Genomic DNA, 19,828 nt, shown 5'->3' with positions numbered 1-19,828 from the left:
TACGAAACAACTACGAAAAACTGGACATAAAGACATACATTATAATACCAGGAATCGATGGTGAGAATTCTAATAGAAAGGAACCATTAAAAACTCGGCACTAAAGACACATATTAATTATAATAACACAAGTATTTGCTAAGAATTTGAAGAGACAAATAGAATGTCTCTTCAAATCACTCCACCCCAACATTCATCCATGGTTCGATGAGTGACCACAGTTGGTGATGCTGTTTGGATAAGTTGCGGCGGAGGTGCAGCTGTGAAATAGGTGGAACATCTAGAGGGGCAACCAAAGGTTGCGTGCTGGTTGCACAGCAGGTTGCCTTGATCTCCAGACTCACTCGACACTCATGCGTTGAGCCTGGTTATACGCCATTTGCAAAAAGGCCTTGCCCGAGTGTGTGGTACGGCTTTGGTAAAATTTCGAGGCAACCTGAAAAACATAGATCGATATCTATAAGCACCACAATATTCTTCACCATAGGGCAAACCTGAAGTTTACCATCGGCACATAGCAGATAATGAAAACAGACACAAGCCACCAGACTTCAGGTATAAAAATGTGCAAAAGTGTAAATGAGTGTGAAGAGCTGCTTATAGGATGGAATGTTTCATTTTGTCTTTTGTAGATCAATAATGGTATCTTAACATAAAGTCAAGTTTACTTTGCCCTCCCTAAAAAAACTTAAAATTATGGGGTTTTACTTGCTAAAACCACTTTCTGATCATGAGGCACGCCGTAGTGGAGGACTCCGGAAAGTTCGACCGCCTGGGGTTCTTTAATGTGCACCTAAATCCAAGTACACGGGTGTTTTCGCATTTCAACCCTATCGAAATGCGGCCGCCGTGGCCGGGGTTCGATCACACGACCTCGTGCTCAGCAGCCCAACATAGCCACTGAGCAACCACGGAGGGCATGGCCCTCCCTATTTGTGTAAGTAGGCTATTCCATGCGAGCTGTACCAACCTGGCACACGACCACTTGAAATTTTTTTTGAAAAACTGGAGGCCCTTCAATATAGCGCAAATGTTAATTTCAAGAAATACTTAACTTAAAAAGTTTTTTTACTGGCGCAAGCACTAAGTGAGATTTTGTGTAATGCACCAATCTATGCATCATAAAAGGCATAGCAGAAAAATTGGTTCCTTCATTAAGGGGGCCAAATTTTTCAGGACAATAAAGAGAGGCCTTACACCAAAAATTGAACTGCTTATTAGCCACTGCTCAGTTTATTATGGGTCATTAAAAATGGACAAAATGGCCTATTAACTTTATTTTCATGAATCTGGCTTACAGCAAAAGCTGCAAATTTATGTAATCCACATATTTAGGAGTTGTGCTGCATGCAAAAACTGGTTTCAGGAACATAAATTATGCAGCAGTGCACAGAGATGAGGATGAACTAGCAAAAAAAGTCAGTTTTGGTGTTTATCGGCATACTTACTATTGAGGCAGTCCTAGTAAATTTATGCCCACTACCATGTATGAGTGTACACTGTATTGTTTTTAGATTGCTAAAGCTTTATCAGAGCAGTTTTTTGTTAAGCAAGAAAAAAAATTGTACAAGTGGTCTCCTACTGGTTTCAAAATTTGCAGCGCATTTCGTGTAATCCACATAGCCTTTTGGCGGCTAAGGCAAACTGCGTGGACTTGAGCATCCCTGCACAGATAGCAGGGAGTCTAAACTGCTTTGAAGTTAACTCTTTCATTGCTGAGTGGCTACAAGCCACTTCACTCAAAAAGTTGCCACTTAATCACATGTATTTACCTTAATCTTTCTGTCGGCTTCCAGCCTGCTTGGCATCATCACGAAGGCTGCCAACTCCCTAGTGGACGTAGTCAGGACACGGTGGTGGCAGGACAGCAGGAGCTGCCAAAGGCTTCGAACTCTCTAGTGGACGTAGTCAGGACACAGTGGTGGTAGGATGCAAGGGCGGGAGCCACCAGAGTGTACCTGCAGCAAATTTGCACAAATGCTCTTAGTCCTAACATGTCACAATTTACAAGAAAAATTCAGCTGTCTGTGTAACATGGATACCAATACAAATAAATGTAAACAGTTAGGTCCTACAACACAACTAGAACATCGACAAAGAAGAAATGGTACTTATGCTTATGAAAATCCAAGCAATGAAAAAAAAAGAATGTGCATCCGATTTGTGCATGGAAGCTAGCTCAGTGGAAACCCGAGCTCATACCATCAAATGATCTGCTAGTCAACTGCAAGCCTCTTAAAATGTCATTGTATATTTTTTACACGCACTATGTTAAGCTGCATTAAAACAAGTTCAGCATCTCTAAATATAAGTAATCACGAAGCAATTCAATTAATGAATTCCAGTGGTCGATAATGCAACAAAGTGCATGCTCTGATGAAGCTGGCCCAACTGGGTAGTGACAAATAACAATGTGGTTCTCTACATCTTGTTTTTCTGGCTTTCGCTGTAGCATTAAAATACAGAAGAAATTTCACATTCCTGACATTTAACCCTGCTAATTTTTATTCCATAATGCATAATACTTCAGCAAGAGCAATAATGCTGTCTTTTAATCATAAATAGTGATAGAACAAGAAATTTTACTGGAGCTAATGTTTTGACAAGAAAACTTATCTCCTTCTCTTTGTCGAAACATTGGCTCCAGCGATGCTCCTTGTTCTACGCCTCTTCATCATTTCAAGTCTCTGTCTTCCTGTGCACCTCTGTACTTTCAATGTTGTATCAATGAAATTGTAATAACGGAGAATTAGTAAATGTAGCTGATGAAGAACTTGGGCTTGTTGGTAGACAATGACAGAGTAACTGCGCAACATAGAGATACGAACAAAGGAGGCTTATGTGTGCCGTCACCTCCAGCCATGTTTCTCCTTTGGACGATTACTCTATCTCGATGTAAAAGTATTACCCTTTGCACAATAATGCTGAAATGAATAAAGGCCAGGAAAGTGGACACAAAAATTACAACAAATAGCATCATATGCTAATGAGATATGCGAAAATGCCTGCTACGATCTGTCTCACCCATAACGTGCTGGATAAGATGGCGTCTTCTGGATGTTGGCATTTCTTGAATACCTAAAATAAAGTACATTTCAAAATTACAAAAATACACAGAACAGCAGTAGCAGAGGAGATAACGCATTGTTTAGTAAAAGAAAGTAAACTAATCTCTGATGCAGTGCAGACGAAATTTCCTTTATTAAATTAGTAGAATAATACACCACACTTCATTTCATTCAATGCTGTGAGCGTTTCTTGGTACAAGAAAGAAAGGTATTTCTGCATGAAAACAGTAAAATAATCATAGCCTTCTACTTTTACAAAATACGCGACAGTGACTAAGCCAACTACAGCAGTATATACTTAAAATTGTTATATGCACATTACAATAGCCAAGACAAGATAAACTTGGGTTTATATGCAGATCACCAGGAGGTACCACTTTGCAATCAATTCATTTCTGCTTGCCAAATATCTGCATTAACATAAGACTACAAATAAAAAGACCCTCTTTTTCATAAAACACCGGACTCAAAATAAAAAATCCAGTAGGAATACCACAACTTCTGTGCATAACACAGCCAGGTTTTGTACGCCTTGTAGGTTTTACTATATAAAGGTTGCAGCAAATTCATGCTTTTAAATATTTACCACCATGAAAATAAAGATTACATAAAAAATAATAACATTATACATCGGCTTAGATTGTCAGCTAACGTGTTTTGTGTTTTCTACTTACAGCCAAATGCACATAAATTTTTTTCTGTTTCAGCGCTTTTAAAGCGCTGTGTCTGTTCGCTTGTGCATGCAGCCGCTTTACCGCTCTTAAGATATCTGTGCTGCCACATCGCCTGACACTGCCATACAGCGTTGTAGCGCTTTTATTATTCGCGGTAATATACCTAAAGCGCTAGTAAATCTTCAGAATACACAAGCTGTCTTTTCGACTACCTGTCTTCGCCAGCGAAAGTCACACTGGTGCTAGTATTGTATCTACACTTCAAGTTACGCAGTACTTGATATACGGATTTTTCGATGCGACAGGCCACTCGTCACCGGAGTCGTTAAGAACGGTGTTTCTCCTGGCAGTACAGCTTTGCAATAATTTCAGATGCTCTCCTGAGGCTTCCGTCTGCCAGTAGTATTTTCGCATACATACGCGCACGCATGCCCAAGAAACGTCTGTGAACTGCCAAGAGAAACGTGGCGCAAAATGTAGCCATACCGGAAGGGCCGAGTCCGCGCCGTTTGTAAACTCGGAACAAAAGCTGATATGCTTACCTGAGACGTTAAGAGAAATATGGCACAGGTCACAGGTCCCCGCTGGTAGTGGTTCGTATGCATCTGATCGTCTCTGTCCGTTGCGATCTCCCATATCACAATGAAAGATGCAGTGCAAACCGAAAGACGAAATCGGCGATACGCTGCTGCTGGCGGCGGTCCCCTCGTCGCAATCACACAGCACGGACAGAAGCTCCCACCGTAACTTGCCGCAACGCTTGGTTGCAGTCGCCCCTAGCGCAGCGATTTCAGAACCACTCAACGACAACGCACTCGCGCGTGATACAGCTACAGTGTACTAGATAGGGGCAGTGCGTTCAGACGGCGCAGCGCGCCACGCATCGCTTTGAAGCCGGGAGTGTAGACAGGTCCCGGATGTATGCGGCGGCGCTGCAGTCGCACGGGCTGTACGGACGCGTTCTCCGTGTGTTGCGTTCTGTGGTGTTGCGGCCAGTTGCGGCGTGCTTGCCATATATGTGCTTGCTCTGAAGGGCTCTGAAGGAATTTCTCGAGTTCACTGTCTCGTTGGGAGTCACATGCAAAATGATTGCATGATTGCAAATGATTGCTGGGCGTGTTGGTAGACTGACTTGGAAAGCATATTTAGCGCCAGCGAACAAGGACAGAAGGGAGACGACACCACAATGCGCTAACTTTAACTTGATTGTCAGGAAACACCCGCCTATTTAACTGTGCATGGGTTAAATATGTGGGCGTTTCCTGAAAATCAAGTTGTTGAAGTTAGCGCATTCTGGTGTCGTCTTCCTTCTGTCCCTGTTCGCTGGCGTTAAATATGCTTTCCATTGCAAAAGGACTTTGCGGCTTGAGCCAGTCGACGGCAGATGAGCTCCGTGCGACATTGTGCAGCACTTTGGCTCTGTTAGAATACTTGGAAGGAGAGGGTTTTAAATACCTATTGACATCTAGACTAAGCCAATAAAAGTTGGAGAACTTCTTGTGAGGGGGGAGTAGTCGTGCGGATCCAACGATCACCCAACGCCGCCTCAATTTTTAATTGTTGTGAATTGCCTTTTTATATCTTGGCGAAGGCAATGCAAACAGGGAACACAAAGGTCAGCAAACACTTGGTATCGCTACTTCACTCACTTGATAATTCTGACAAGGAAGGGGACGTTGCGCCACAATTGTTGCGTTCGTTGAAGCTGGAAATCTTACGCTGCTAGAGCAAAGGCTAAACAATACTCCGGCAGAGCACCGGGCTTATGTGGAGGAAAGGAGCGGTGACCGCCTCATCCGTTATATATGGCAGGGTATGTCGCGAAGAAATTTTTTGCTCGCAAGAAATGTGAGGACTGCCGCTCTCTTCTTTTGCAGAACTCTAGTGTCAGTAGCAGTCTCAAAGTTCACGAAATTTGTGACAGGGGAGGATTGCTGTATCCGTCCAAGTTGCTTTTCGAAGCACTAAAGAAACTTGAGGGAATATATTCACAACCTTCTTCCGCAAAGAGGAGCTTTGCAGCGACAGCATAGTTGATGTCATGATTCTAGTGAAAGCTTTAAATTTGGCTATGCCATATATGCTGCAAATTACATGCTGATGATTTCACATCAGCAGTTGTGCGTTTTTATGTCCTAACAAGGCTGCACTTTTACGTAAAAAGTGTTAATCAGTGAAGAGAAGCATGACGAAAAAAGAAATTGCACTTTAAAGTTAGCGATACTGTTCTTAGCAGGCTGGTGCAACATATGTATGCTGACCCTTCTTTGTCTTTTTCATCTGAATGCACAACTTTTTCTGGGGCATTCAAAAAGCTAATTTTGTTAATATAATTAAAAATGAATGAAGTAATTTATATGCGCATATTAATTCCGCTGTAGGTCTCCATTGTTTGGGTAGGAATGTACTTGCACTGTTTTTCTGTGTTTTGGCATACTGTGTGTAGTTTTGCAGAGATGCCTTTTACTTAGCGCCTTTCCTACCTGTTTTATTCCTTTTATAGAAATGTAGGATGTCGGTGTGTCTCATACTCGCACATGAGCCTGACGTTCAGGAATACTTCATGATGTAAATAAAAAAAAATCACGAATAAACTTATGTAGTTGCAGGGGGCTCGCGAAACAGAACGAGGGACAATTGTTTATCGCGAAAGAAGGTAAATGCCAAGCAGGGAAGCTCTTTGGCTTTGGGCTATGTACGTACATGTTGTTTTGCCTTCTCTTCTACAACAGCGGCTGAGGAACTAAGCGCTTGACGTTGGGTCGCGGATGCCGCGGCCGCTTTTTTATGAATGAGAACCGCAAAAGAAAATGTGTGCACCTAGAATCCGAGCTTGTTTAAATCAATTCGATGTCCTTTACTACGGCGTTATTTGCAGCCGACTTTTCTGTTCGAATAATTCCTGGTTACGTGGCAACGTGGCTCAAAACAAATTTAACGGCTTTACGCCATTACTTCTGTGTCTGCAAAATCTTTGCTGTCAGGTTAATAAATGCGTCTAATGGGCGTTGAGATGCGCTAGGAGTGCACATATCATTCATCTCTTATATGTAGCGAGTTTCGGGGATGCATCCTAGCATCCGCCGAGCATTTTCACGTCTATTTGATTGCAACAGAAAACGATTATCAAAATATCAGCGTGCAGCGCTGGCACTGCGCCGTACGTTCCGTACAGCCCATGTTCCTACAGCGCCATCTCGTGCTGTCTACATGAAGCGCCTCAGCGGCGAGCGCTTCCTGAACACACTGCCCCTATTCTAGTACACTGTAATACAGCGCAACTTTAAAATGGCGTCATGCTATTGACGGCTTCGGCTTTGGATCATTTTGTATCTGCACAACTGAGCAAAACAGTTGCGCTAGTTTCGGTTTTGTTTCCTCGCGTTGAAATAAAAACTGTTTTGCTCACTGATAATTTTACGTCACTTAAGTAATGTTCACGAATGAAACAGCCATGAATTTAACACGCGTGTTGAAATGCCCGCTACGTTCACTTGGCAGAAGCAAAATTTGCCCGTCCGAGCGTGGTTACGTTTGAAATATCTATCGGGGGGCTGTCGGAGCATGCTCGAAGTGTGAAGACGCGGCGTAATTGTCCTTGATTTGCTTAGCTATAACGGTGCGGCTGCCCTTTATTTCTGTCAAGTGCAGTTTGCTCTGATGTGAGGTAGAACTACAAAGCCGCCCATGTTACTGAATGATCTAGTGCACCTGAAGCTGCCAGAACTCCGGTATTTCCTCCACAAGTTCTTGCGACTGTGTGCCGTTGTCACCAAATGCGAGCGTAGTCATTTGGCGGAGATTTAGCAACACATTTTCTAGAACTATCGTTCACCGCTCTCTCACGGCATGGAGAAGCAGCGTGGTTGGTCTTTAGTGAAAATTTCTATTTATTGCGAATTTTGCGATAGCAATTATATGGACACAACCGTCGAAATATATCTGTCGGTGTTACCGTGAGCTTTCGTATAAAGTCAAGTGCGATAAGATCCTATCCCGCGCCGTTGGCTGTGCGCGTTAAAGGAAGTTTTTGAGGCTGAGCCGGGCTCGATGGGCGCCCCAAGTATCTATAGGAGGTCACGTGATAAAACGCGCGCAAGCCGGGAGAGGGATGCGCTAGTTTAGCGCGCTTCTCCTCCTCTAGCCGTTTCTCTAGCCCGGTCTTGCGCCACCCTCGCTCTGTTTTGGTGATAATTTGCGATGGACGCAAAGCTGGGGGGAGGGGGGGGGCGCTCAGATAACGCAATTTTGCGGAGACGCTTTGACGGAAGAGGCAGCAGAAGCGTTCGGTCCGCTCTGTTCGCGCCCTTCGTCACGCCAACGCTGTGACAGCGAGTGTTCGCCGTCATTAAGTGAGATCTGTTGTTTGCACGTACGCGCGTGAGCCAGTGCTTCCTAATTTAAGGAGTAAGCGAATGTTTACTGCAGTTTATTCAGCCGATGAAACAACGAACCTTGGTTCGGGCAATAGTTCGTGCAGTGGTTCATGCAGCATTGGGGCGAAACTGCTGTATTTTTGTTTTTATGTTTCTAGGGGGTTCCAAAGCAGTGTTGCGTACGCTAATATTTGTTTCTAGCCGCGGAACGCAACGCACTGCGGTAGCCCAGTGGCTTTGGTGTTGCGCTCCTGAGCTCGACGCGACGGGTCCAACCACAACCGCGGCAGTCACATTCCAACGGGGGCAGAATGCGAAAACGCGCGTAACCGTGCATCCCGTACACGTTAAATAACCCGAGCTGCTAAAAATAAACCTGCAGCTTTCCATTACCGTGCGCCTCATAACAAGATATTGATTTTGGAACTTAAATCTTCAAAATTTAGTTTAAGTCGCGGAATTACATTTACAATCGACACTGTTGACTGCACCTACTGAACTTATCTCTTTGCTGTGCTCTCTTTAGTAGCCAATACTTTTTTTTAGATTTACTTATGGTCAGAATCCAGTGTGACATATCCAAGTTTTCCTTATCATGGGAATCCAGCTATCGCTTAAGCGTGTGAGGTATCAACAAACATGGTCAAGGAAAATCAATATATAGAGTTCGAAGTAATTGCAGAACATGACAAGGATGAAAGAATGATACACGGCATTACAACCAGGACAGGAACCCGAGGGCCTGCCTAAAACAGAAGAGTTTATCTGGTATTTCTTCTCCTGCATTAAAATCTTTCTCTCGCCAGACTCAGAGGAATGGCGATCTTCCATGACTCTTAGCGTGCTATTGAGAGTCAAACGACCCATGCGGGAATGTTGACTCTTCTTTCTGACTCTACTCGCGCAAAAGTGGGTCTTCGGAAGAAAAAAGAGAGTCAAGTTGCCGTGACTCACTTTTTACTCTCTTTTTTCTTAGAGTGTGCGTGAGACCGAGCGGCAGAACATTCGCCACGAAAACAATGCCTATACTGCAAGAAGTGTGCACCACGGTTCCGAGAGATAAATATTCTTGGCAGAAGCAGGGAAACAAAGGCACGTGAGGTTTCGGAAGCATTCCATATAAAGAAGAGAGGAAAAAACTCTGTTAGTCATACTTCCACGACCCTCTTCAAGAGCGAAATGTGCTATCTAGAACGGTATGGCAGATGATGCATTATGGTTATTGTGCGCATGTCTGATTTTCTTTATATTCGCTGATTTTTCGGTAAATAAGAGACAGATGAAGTTAATAATATTTAATATTTGGGGTTTTACGTGCCAAAACCACTTTCTGATTATGAGGCACGCCGTAGTGGAGGACTCCGGAAATTTTGACCACCTGGGGTTCTTTAACGTGCACCTAAATCTAAGCACACGGGTGTTTTCGCATTTCGCCCCCATCGAAATGCGGCCGCCGTGGCCGGGATTCGATCCCGCGACCTCGTGCTCAGCAGCCCAACACCATAGCCACTGAGCAACCACGGCGGGTACAGATGAAGTTGGCTCTTGTCCTGTGTCGTTCTACCTCTCGTGATCGTCTTAATTGGCGCTGTTCCTTTCTAATTCAAGTAGGCACCATCTAGCCCAAATTAATGTTGTCCTGAATCACTGCAAAAACATTAGCACGACAAATGTAGACGCATACGCCGTGGAGCGATAAGGACCGCTGTTTGTTACTAAATTATTCGCGGTAACTTTTCCGGTCAACATGCTATTAGCCCCGAGAACGACCTAGAGGGGCGCTGCGAGCGCCGCTCGCGTGACGTCAGGGCACGGACTCGCGCCTGTCGTCTGCTGCAGTTCGGGCGGTGGCCGGACCCCTTCTACAGGGTTTCCATTTGTTCGCTCTCGTTCCTAATGATTGTATACTTATGACGGGCCTCTCAAATACATATTTTACTATGTCTTCGTTCGCAAAAATGTAATCAAGGAGCTTATTTCCTAGACGACAATACATTTCTCGAAGGCGTCGCTATAGTGCCACCTGAGGGAGCTCAGACCAGCCCATTACGGTTTTTTCATGCGCGGATCTACACTTTCCAGTGGTAGCTCACGTGAATAATAAAAGCGTAGACGCAAAAGCACAGCACATAAGAATCTAGTTGAGATTCCATACCCACCATAGTGCAATATGCGTGTTACAATTAAACGCTGACTATATGTAACTTCTACAACATTGATCTTTATTTTAACCCGCTAAAACATGTTTGCTCACAATGAATAGTCCACGGTATAATATCGAATTTTTCTATTTCATCACAGAAACCCTCGGCAGTAACACGAGGACTTAACTCCCACTGCAGTTTAGATTCAGCTAGCATCACTTGCTTTTTAACTGGTTCTCAAAATTAGGCCGTTCTTCACCGGTTAAATTTAAGTGGCGGTAACTTCAAGCAAAGCTGATTGAGGTTCACAGCTTTTTGCAGCACACAGAAAGAAATGTACCAATATTTATTCCCTTTCCGGTTTACATGTTCAACTCACAAGAGCAATTTACTGGTGCTTCTCGCTTGAGAAACGGACATGATGAATCTGTTTGAAGAAGTGATACAGGCTACTCCGGTCAAATATTTGAGTGAAATATGCCTTTTGGACCGGTTCGCTGCAGCCAGCAAGAAGCCGAAGGTCCATTCATTAGTGGTGTTGCACATATTTAAGATACCATTGTTCCCCAGTGGAGGTCAAGTGTTCATGTGAGACTTGTGGTGTCTTCTTTAAGAGGCGGGTACGCGAGTTATTTTTTTTTATGCACTGACGAAACAAATAGTTTTCAGTCTGTGTAATTAAACGACGCAGGATCGAGACATGTTGAGGCAGAATGTGTTTGCATTTTCCATTTCAACGCAGCCTAAGCTGCACTGCAGTGCATCGAGTATGCTATTGGCATTGTAACTGGAGCTGTAGAGAGCTACTTCATGGTTTCAATTCGAAGTTGTAGCGAACTGCTGGGTTTCGCGAACAATGCTCACCTCGCCATAACAACAGTCGGTTGCTTCCGTTGCGGCAGGGGTGCGCCATATCGTCGATAAAAGCTACTGAGGGTCACTATGACACATTTCATCGCTTGCATTCAGGTTGCTTCTCGATCTTAAACACGACATTTTCTTTCATGCGATTGCTGTTATTGTATTCGCGAAATAGATATATACTATACACGATGCGCCATCGTGTTAACAGCCAATACGTTAACAGCCTATTTCAGAGAACGGTGAAAGTAGTACCGAACCTTTTCACACAAAATGCGAGCCCATCTCTTCCATTTAGGTCTTAATACAGTTGCCACATTTCAATAAAACAACTCACCAGAGTGATAAGAATTATGATGAAAGCTTCACTGCGCAGTGTCCTTCTAGCACGGATTTATAATGTTGCGACCAAATATCAAGGTATTTCTTCTATGTAAAATGCTATGTCTCTCATACTTAAGTAATAAGGGAATGTTAAGCGTTTAGAGGAGCATCGTAGATAACTTCGCGTGTTGAACTTGAAGACGTTATCTTTAAGCAAAATTTATGAACAGACAGGGTGCATATATGCATTGCAAGACCAGTAGACCCCTTCAGCGCTACATAGCTTGCGATATCCAAGTCGCAAATTTTCATGACTCACGCGCTTTCAAAGAAGACACTGCGGTCCACGCATGGCAACAGAAATCATCCGAAATAACCTTTTGTAAGTACGGCTCAAGCCACCAAAGCCCTAAGCACGCACCAAGAAAACGAGCGCGCGCGGCAGCGGAGCGAGCGGCGTCCTGGCCGTGACGTCACTTGCGAGAGGGCGCCACTACACATTCTCGCCGCTAATACCACCTAGCCCAACAGTCAGTCCTAGAGACCCGCTGTGGTTGCTTAGTGGCTATCAGTGTGTCAGAATGGAAGGAAAACAAAAACGAAAAAAAAACTATATTTTTGACCGGCGCGAAAACGCAACCGAAACGTTATTAATTTGTTTGTTTCGGAGTGAAACTGAAATATATTTGTTCTGTTTTAGGTTCAAGGGGAAAGTCGGCAACCCCAAACAGCCGAGTCCGAATGAGCGCGCATATCTCAAGCAGGGATAGCGCGAGCTATCGATAGCCGGTCGCGCGCTGCACTAATCTAAGCCTGCATGCCGCTCGGCGCACCAGCAGATCGTAGCAGAACCCGGACTAGCGCGTTGAAATGCTTATCGTTTCGTTTTCGAAGGGTACAACGCCTCGTTATCAAAGCTTTATCGTTAGTTTATGTTCGTTTAAGTGCGTTTTATCGGAACAGCAGTCTCGCATTTCGGCCACGACACTCGATGACGTGCTGCTTCTGAGATCATGCTTAGCGCTTTGACTCAAGGCATTGTTCACGATCTCAGAATTCATAATTCACTCATTGAGAAAAATAAACACTGTTTTTATCCTAGCGTTATTTATAAAATGTTTACATGCCAGCCAAAACCGTTATGAACCGTTAGGGATATTTTCTTTTTCGTTCCGGAGCACAACAGGAACAATTTTTTTCAGTGGAACGAAACTAAAACCAGAACGAGAAACATTTCGTTCCGGTACCCTAGTGGCTATGGTGTCGGGCTGCTGAGCACGAGGTTACGGACTCGAATCCAGCCCACGGCGGTCGCATTTAGATGTGGCCGAAAACACCCGTCTACTTAGATTTCCTACTTAGTGGTCCAAATTATTCCTGAGTCCCGCACTACGGCATGCCTCGTAATCAAATCGAATCTTAGCACGTAAAACCACATAATTTAAGTTCTAAATGAGTTCAGGCTGACGCGGTAACTATTCTTCTAAACTTCATTCTTTTTTTAATTTCGTGTAATAGTCTGCTTATTAGGGGAAAAAATGATCGGTCAAAGTTTCATTTTTTCAATTTCCCACTGAAACCCAACGGCGGTACGACAGCGTGACGTCATGGATCTCAAAGCATTTTCTCAAATTTGGGACGTTGTGGCTAAGTAAACCTGCTTGAAACTTGCTAATTTCGGTCGTTGGCTTTTATAGAATACAATGTAGTCTATTTAACGATAAAGCGAAAGCAAGGCCCAAAGGCTTCAGCATTCCCAGTCAATCAATCAATCAATCATTTTATTTCCTTAAAGAAGGAGGAGTACAGGACTAAAAGCTTGGACAGCTTGACGAGGTCCCGACCCCTTGTAAGTTGGCATAACAGCAAGATGACAGCCAGTCATACACAAGAAATGAAAAAAAAAGCATCACAATGTAACGGGTAATACAGAGTGAAACAAGACGGCAAGAAATAATCAACACTCATAAATAACAGTGGGGAACAAAATTAGGAGAATAAGAAGGCATGGTCTAGTCTTGCAAATAAACAAGTTGACAAAAACGTTTAATGCGAGAGTTTCGGTTTCTAGAGGGATCAAAATTTTGTCGGTCTAATAGGTTTAAGAGCGAAGGTAATGTATGAGATAAAGATTGCTCATCATAGGAGGTTCTTGGGGTAGGTACGAACCACATTTCTTTATGTCGGGTCTGTCGAATATTTGTATTTTCTCCAAGTTTTGCCAGATGAATTGTATCATCAATGCCAAATTTTACGAAATCTTTGTAGCACAACATCAACCTATAATTGTAAAAACAAAATACATGCTACAAATGCTGGCCTCAGTGGCGGAAGACTTGCTTAAGCAAGAAATAACAATGAGCTCTGAATCAGTACGCCCTTTAAAAAGTTTGCACCCTTTGGGGGTTATCTTGTTCCTCAACAATAATCGTTACCAGCATGTTCTTTAACGCTGCTATACCGGTACTTCCAGGTCACGAACGACATGCGCGTTCTCAGCGTGACATAGCATTCTGTATAAGAAAGTAGCGAGCGCGGGGTTTTCAAGAAAGGAAACGCAAGCGAGGCAGATGACGATTGTCGTTGTGGGAAAGTAGAAGCCCCAAAGGGTGCTAACTTTTTTAAGAGTGTAAAAGCAAGAAAGAGAGTCACCGTCATTTCGTACATTCACACGTCGTCCCGAAATCTCAAGAAAGTAGGTCGGCGTGCTGGCATCGATGTCGTTCCTTCATGACCAGATAACGTGTGGCACCTGTGCAGGCAGGTCAACCGCAACTCCAAGGAATAATAGGTTAGCAAAACCAAGCATAGCAACCGCTTTGTTGTATGTGGAGTAGGTGTGGTTTAGAACATCCGACTTTCTTGCGATCGTAAATGCATCGGTCGGGCGGGACGCTGCCTCATTGAATGATTGAAGGAACTACGCCTTTGACGTGTCTGCCCATCTCGGCATTCATTGCCGCCACCACCACTGCAGACCGGTCTTTGAAGGCACACATATCATCGGCTGCCACAAAAGCAAATAAACCAGAGAGGCAGTTGAGGCGCATGCAATACACAAGTCCGGAGAGCGCGGTCTAAGTGCTCCTCCGTCACGGTCTGATAGAGAATCGCAATGTCCGTGCGCGCGTCGCTCCTGCCACGGCGTGGCACACGGGCCGGCCGTCATAATAATGTTGTGAGCTCACTCGCTGCGTCGCGCTGCTCACCAAAGCGCCGTCTGCGCACGGGACACATGCATGGCCTATAGGCCTCCACACACAACGCTACCAAAGTAACGCGCGCGGCTAAAATACAGTGGCAAATATAAAAAAAAACGATATACTTGCATAACATGATTTCGTTACATGCGGCTTTAGCAAGCTCTGACCAATTTTAAGGACGTTTCACATCAAAACGCTCGCGCACCGCGATATAGTTGCACGTTTCAAGAACCCAAAAAGATCAAAATTGCTCCCAAGTACTCCACCATACGGCGTCCCTCATAATCCGTACTGTACACCTTTCTTTTCAACGATAGCTGTACGCTGTCGGTTGTTGTCAAAGTTTATTGCTAGAGTACATTAAGGTTCCTCTTTACGCCGTCAGGCGGTCTGAAACTTGATCGCAGCGTGCTGCGTGAATTCACACGCACCTGGGCTCTGTGTGATCGCAGCGGAGCGTTATCCGTCAGCGTATCTGGGCGACCGACGAATACGCTATTCCTGACGTGCTTTCGCGTGCATGTTTCGGTAACGGCGCTAATCGATACACGTCCGCCATGCATTATGCAAGCGAGCAGCCACACTCCGTTTCATACGCCTCTCGGACACGGCGCTGTTTGGCTAGCATTTGGGACAAGGTACGCCGCCAGAGATGGGCACACTTGAACATTCGATGCGAAAGATAAATTTTAAAAAATAATAAAAGTCCTTTGATCGACCCGTTCGCCTTGTATTTATGGGCTTGCCGGTAGTAGTTTGCGATTGATTTGGCTGTGCGTAAACGAGGGCTGAATTTTGTACGCATAAGCATTTTTTATACTTATATACCCAACGCGGAAACCCGTCCGTCTGTCGCGTAAGAAGAATCGCTATACATAAAATAAAGCATAAATGAATTCGAAAGCAAAAACGTTCGCAGTAGTGAGTTTCGAACTTACGTCCCCACGCCCAGAAGCCAACAGTCTTACCAACAGGGCTAGACGTCCACGTTTGCAGATGGTGAATATATCTGAACCACATGAACGTGTTGTACCGGCGATACAAAACAAGTGTCAATGGAGAACAGTTTCTATGAAGGCTTTCTTGAAATATTTGGTGATTGCGGAACAAAATCCATCTCTAGAATCGCATGTAGAGTCGCCAAACAAACAAGAAAAGGTGCCCAAATATTTAGTCATTGCAACAAATTTACGCTTTCAACACATCAGTATTTTAATAAACGCGGGTTTCATTGCGTTCTTTCCACAGCTTTAACCAGCACATCCGAGATATGACTGAAAGCCAGCTTACACCGATGGTCGTTACACCGTAGCATGTACGGCGCTTGCCGCAGCTGGCAATGTTCAGCGGCGGCTTTCTTATTGTAGCCGCGAGCGATCGTGCTCGTTGCGCATGCTGCTGCTTCTCTCTCTTCTCTCTTCTTTTTCTCTTTTTTTTTGCGAGTCGCGACGTGCCACTGCCCAAGAGCACCGTTGTACACAAACTAGATTAATACTCGCTACAAGTTTAACAGAAGTTGTAAAAATAACCAATTGTGGCCATGGGGACTTCCGAGCGCAGTTGTGCTAAGAAGTGCATCAAGTTATGAAAGCTTTAGTTTTCGTTTTCGGGCACACCCAGGTAAACGCAGGCTTTTTGTGTACTACTAAAACGTTAAGGCATTGCAGCAGGAAATAACTCAAAGGCTCTGAAAAGGAGTCGTGGGTGGGAACTTGCGCCCGTTGAGCTTCTCTAAATGCCGAGCACACACCGGCGAAAGCGTGAAATAATCAGTCTGGCGTTTCATGAGAATCCATGGCCTTACTCGCGGCAATTGGTGGCGAAGAAACATGGCTCGCAATGTACAGGGTGTCACAGCTTACTTTAGCCCGAGTTTTAAAATATGCAAATGCCACGTAGCTGGACAAAATAGTATGCCGTCACTTGGAGATACGCAAACGATTGTTTTTCATTCCGCCTAATTAGATAGCCATAATTTATTAATCAACTTCCCTAACGTTATAATTAGGTGAAAAGTGTTAATGAGAAAATTGTTGAGCGACATGAAAAAGTGTTTTTCCGAGCGTGAAAGAAGCCTGCAAATGCACGCAAAATTGCCGCGCGACTGTCCGCACTTTGGCACGATTAGTCGCCTGTTTTTAAGACAAGATGGGACGGGATGGGATGGGATGGGATGGGATGAATGAATGAATGAATGAATGAATGAATGAATGAATGAATGAATGAATGAATGAATGAATGAATGAATGAATCGATGAATGAATGGATGAATGGATGGATGGATGGATGGATGGACGGACGGACGGACGGACGGACGGTCGGACGGTTAATTCAAACAACCACATTTTCTGACCCCTTAGTGTGAACTTTGTTTTTGTATGTATCCGTCTTTTTCTTCTTTCCCTACATTTATTCTGCCAATCTTCCTATCGCCTCTTACTAATCTCTATTGCGAACATGTTAGCTTCCCTCCTACTCTCGCTGAACTGAAGGGCTTGAAGGAGACCAGTGGTGCATAAATCGACCGCTGGGCAGATATCTTCACATTCTAATAAAACATGCTCCATCGTTTCCCTAGCTTTAACGCAGCAAGTACATGCTTCTTCTTCCTTCTTATATCATCTCGCTTTATAGGTGCCTGCTCTAAGGCTTTCTGATCTTGCTTCGAAAAGCAATGAGCTTGCCTTTGAGTTATCATGAATTGTTTATTTCCTTATTTCGTTTTTTTTTTTTCTGTCTTAAGTAGGTACTTATTGCAGGTTTCTTTCCATTGCCGCCACCCATTAGATTATTTCCGCCTCTCTGACTTTCCGGACGTAGCCACGAGCATAGTCAGGACATTATTTCGAGGGATTGAGGGGGGTCCTACTCCTTATATGTACATTCGTGCGTGTGTTAGTATACGTGCGTGTATATATGTACATACAAACTAAATCTTTTGGAGCGTTGGCACCCCTCCGGCTACGCCAATCGTACGAGCGTAGCCTGCGTGTAAAGGTGTCATCTTGCTCAGCGCTTGCGAACAATTGCCGCATGTAGCTCGCGACCAGCAGACAAAAAAGCAAATGGGACACCGCGCGGCATTTGCCTCCTGTGCGCGCGAGCAGTTGCTATCCTGCAGAGCTGGAACACAACGGCGGACCTATGCGCAACTCTGCTCCCTGCGTGAGCTTATACAGGGATACCCCTTCGAATGCGTAAAACCCCTCAATCCCCCAAAGTAGCGCCATTCACTTCCCTCCTCCTCCGCTCGGCGTGGCCTCGATGGTGACGCCGCCGGTGGTGGGCCTGCCGTAGCAGACGACGGCTAACACGCTACGGAAGGAAATCCGCAGAAAAGCTCGTTCGAGCCCTGCGGAGCAGTTTTAGAGCGCAGCTCTTTGGCGTCCGTTCCTGGGTTTCGCGTCGTCGTCGGCGTTGTCGTCGGCCTCGTAACCAGCTCCGCCCCCTTTCATCCCCCCAGTGCTAGCAGTGACCGACTGATACCGCTGGATGCCGCTGACGCCGCTAGAGAGTCAAGATAACGTGACTGCATAGAACACCGTCGCCGCCATGCAGAAAGAGGAGGAAAGGGTCCCCCCCCCCCCCTGTTCTTGTGTGGCGGATAGGGTGCTCTTCAGTTGCCGACGCACCGGTTATTTCACGTAGGCCCCGGCACGTCGACGAATACGTGACCACCTTCCCACGGCTAGACCTGGTTCTTAGCGCTGCGGAAGCGAGGGTATCATATTGTTTGTGTCGGCATCGGCGGCGTTGTCCCTGAAACCAACTCCGCAGCTGGGGTTGACTCACTATCGGCGTCAGCGGCATCAGTCAGTCGCTGCTATCTCTTCCCTCCTCCCTTTATCGTGTTGTCCGCTTGCTGCGCGCGCTTCTGCCCCCATCGTTTGCCGCTGGGTGTACACGCCGCCCCCCTCCCCCCTCTTCCTGCGAGTCTCCGGTTGTCAAAGCGCCGGCTCGAACTTAATTCCTTTCTTCGCTCCTCCTCCAATGCAACCCCTGTGCGGTGGCAATCAGAGAGCCAGATCGGTGGCGGCGGATCTGTATATGTGCACCGCCCGAGCCGAAATTGCCGCTGCCGTTCGCCCTGTGCGGTGGCAATCAGAGAGCCAGATCGGTGGCGGCGGATCTCTATATGTGCACCGCCCGAGCCGAAATTGCCGCTGCCGTTCGCCACTGCGAAATTATCTGCCAGTTCTTTCTGAGCCATGAGCGAGACGACCGATGGAAGTCCTCCGTCTGCTGCTGCTGCTGCTGCTGCTGCTAAACGAGCTGCCAGAGCAGAGGCCCACCGCCGTCGCCGTCAGAATCCAGAGGTGCGTGCCGCCGAAGCAGAAGCTTACCGTCGCCGCCGTCGAGATGATCCAGGAGTACGTGTCGCCGAAGCAGAGGCTAAGCGCGGCCGCCGAGAAGACCCTGCCGTTCACGCCGCCGAAGCGGAGGCTCATCGCCGCCGTCGAGAGCAACCAGCAGTAAGCGAGGCTGAAGCAGAAGCTCATCGCCGCCGCCGAGAAGACTCTGTAGTTCGCGCCGCCGAAGCGGAGGCTCATCGCCGCCGTCGAGAGCAACCAGCAGTAAGCGAGGCTGAAGCAGAAGCTCATCGCCGTCGCAGAGAAGACTCTACCGTTCGCGCGGCCGAGGCCGAGGCCAAACGCAAACAAAGGCTCGCATTTGCTGCGCTCAAATTTCGCATTAGGAAGTAACGTAATCGTCGGTAATTTTTTTCAATCGAGATCTTTCTTCGTCAGTCGGTAACTGGCCTTTAGAATTTCGTGTTGGAATTGCGGAAGAAATAGAGAAAAGGACCATTATTCAAGGCGCATTTAAGGCATAAAGCGCGCGACGTTGAGAGTTCGTGTTGCTGAAACACGACGCATGCACGCGGTGTACTCAAACACGCGCGTAATTACCAAAGTTTCAGGTGTTGACAGCGTGAAAGCATGTGTATGTGGTTTCGTAGGTTTTATTTACGTACCTGCAGGATACTTTCGTTCGGCCGGCGCGTGAGAGATTGCTGACCGCACACAGGCGGAATGGCTGTGTGCGGTCAGCAATGCCTGGCAACAGGGCCGTTTTTTCCATTGCGGGGTGCTTTGGTAATCGTGACAATATATCGTTTTTTTTTACAAGTACTGCTCCAGGAGGGCACATGTAATGGCTAACGGAGGCCTCTGAAGA

General features: G+C 45.7%; 2 protein-coding genes and 1 long non-coding RNA gene across 6 annotated transcripts in view; 1 reads left to right on the top strand and 2 right to left on the bottom strand.

Annotated features, from left to right (window-relative positions):
* LOC135913476 (chaoptin-like) overlaps positions 1–19,828 on the top strand; it is a 372,394-nt gene that overhangs the window by 304,123 nt on the left and 48,443 nt on the right. The gene's annotated exons all lie outside the window — the stretch shown is intronic.
* Positions 1–19,828, bottom strand: part of LOC139049188 (uncharacterized) — a 451,752-nt gene that overhangs the window by 428,630 nt on the left and 3,294 nt on the right. The gene's annotated exons all lie outside the window — the stretch shown is intronic.
* Positions 306–4,543, bottom strand: LOC135913474 (uncharacterized). Its single transcript, XR_010568035.2, has 4 exons — positions 4,285–4,543; positions 3,025–3,078; positions 1,773–1,958; positions 306–436 (listed from the first exon to the last, which is right to left on the bottom strand). It is a non-coding gene; the product is annotated as an uncharacterized lncRNA (long non-coding RNA).

The sequence above is a fragment of the Dermacentor albipictus genome, chromosome 8 (assembly GCF_038994185.2).
Source record: "Dermacentor albipictus isolate Rhodes 1998 colony chromosome 8, USDA_Dalb.pri_finalv2, whole genome shotgun sequence".
Lineage (NCBI taxonomy): Eukaryota > Metazoa > Arthropoda > Arachnida > Ixodida > Ixodidae > Dermacentor > Dermacentor albipictus.
Note: the sequence above shows the minus strand (reverse complement) of the source record. Positions and strands in the feature narration are given on the sequence as shown.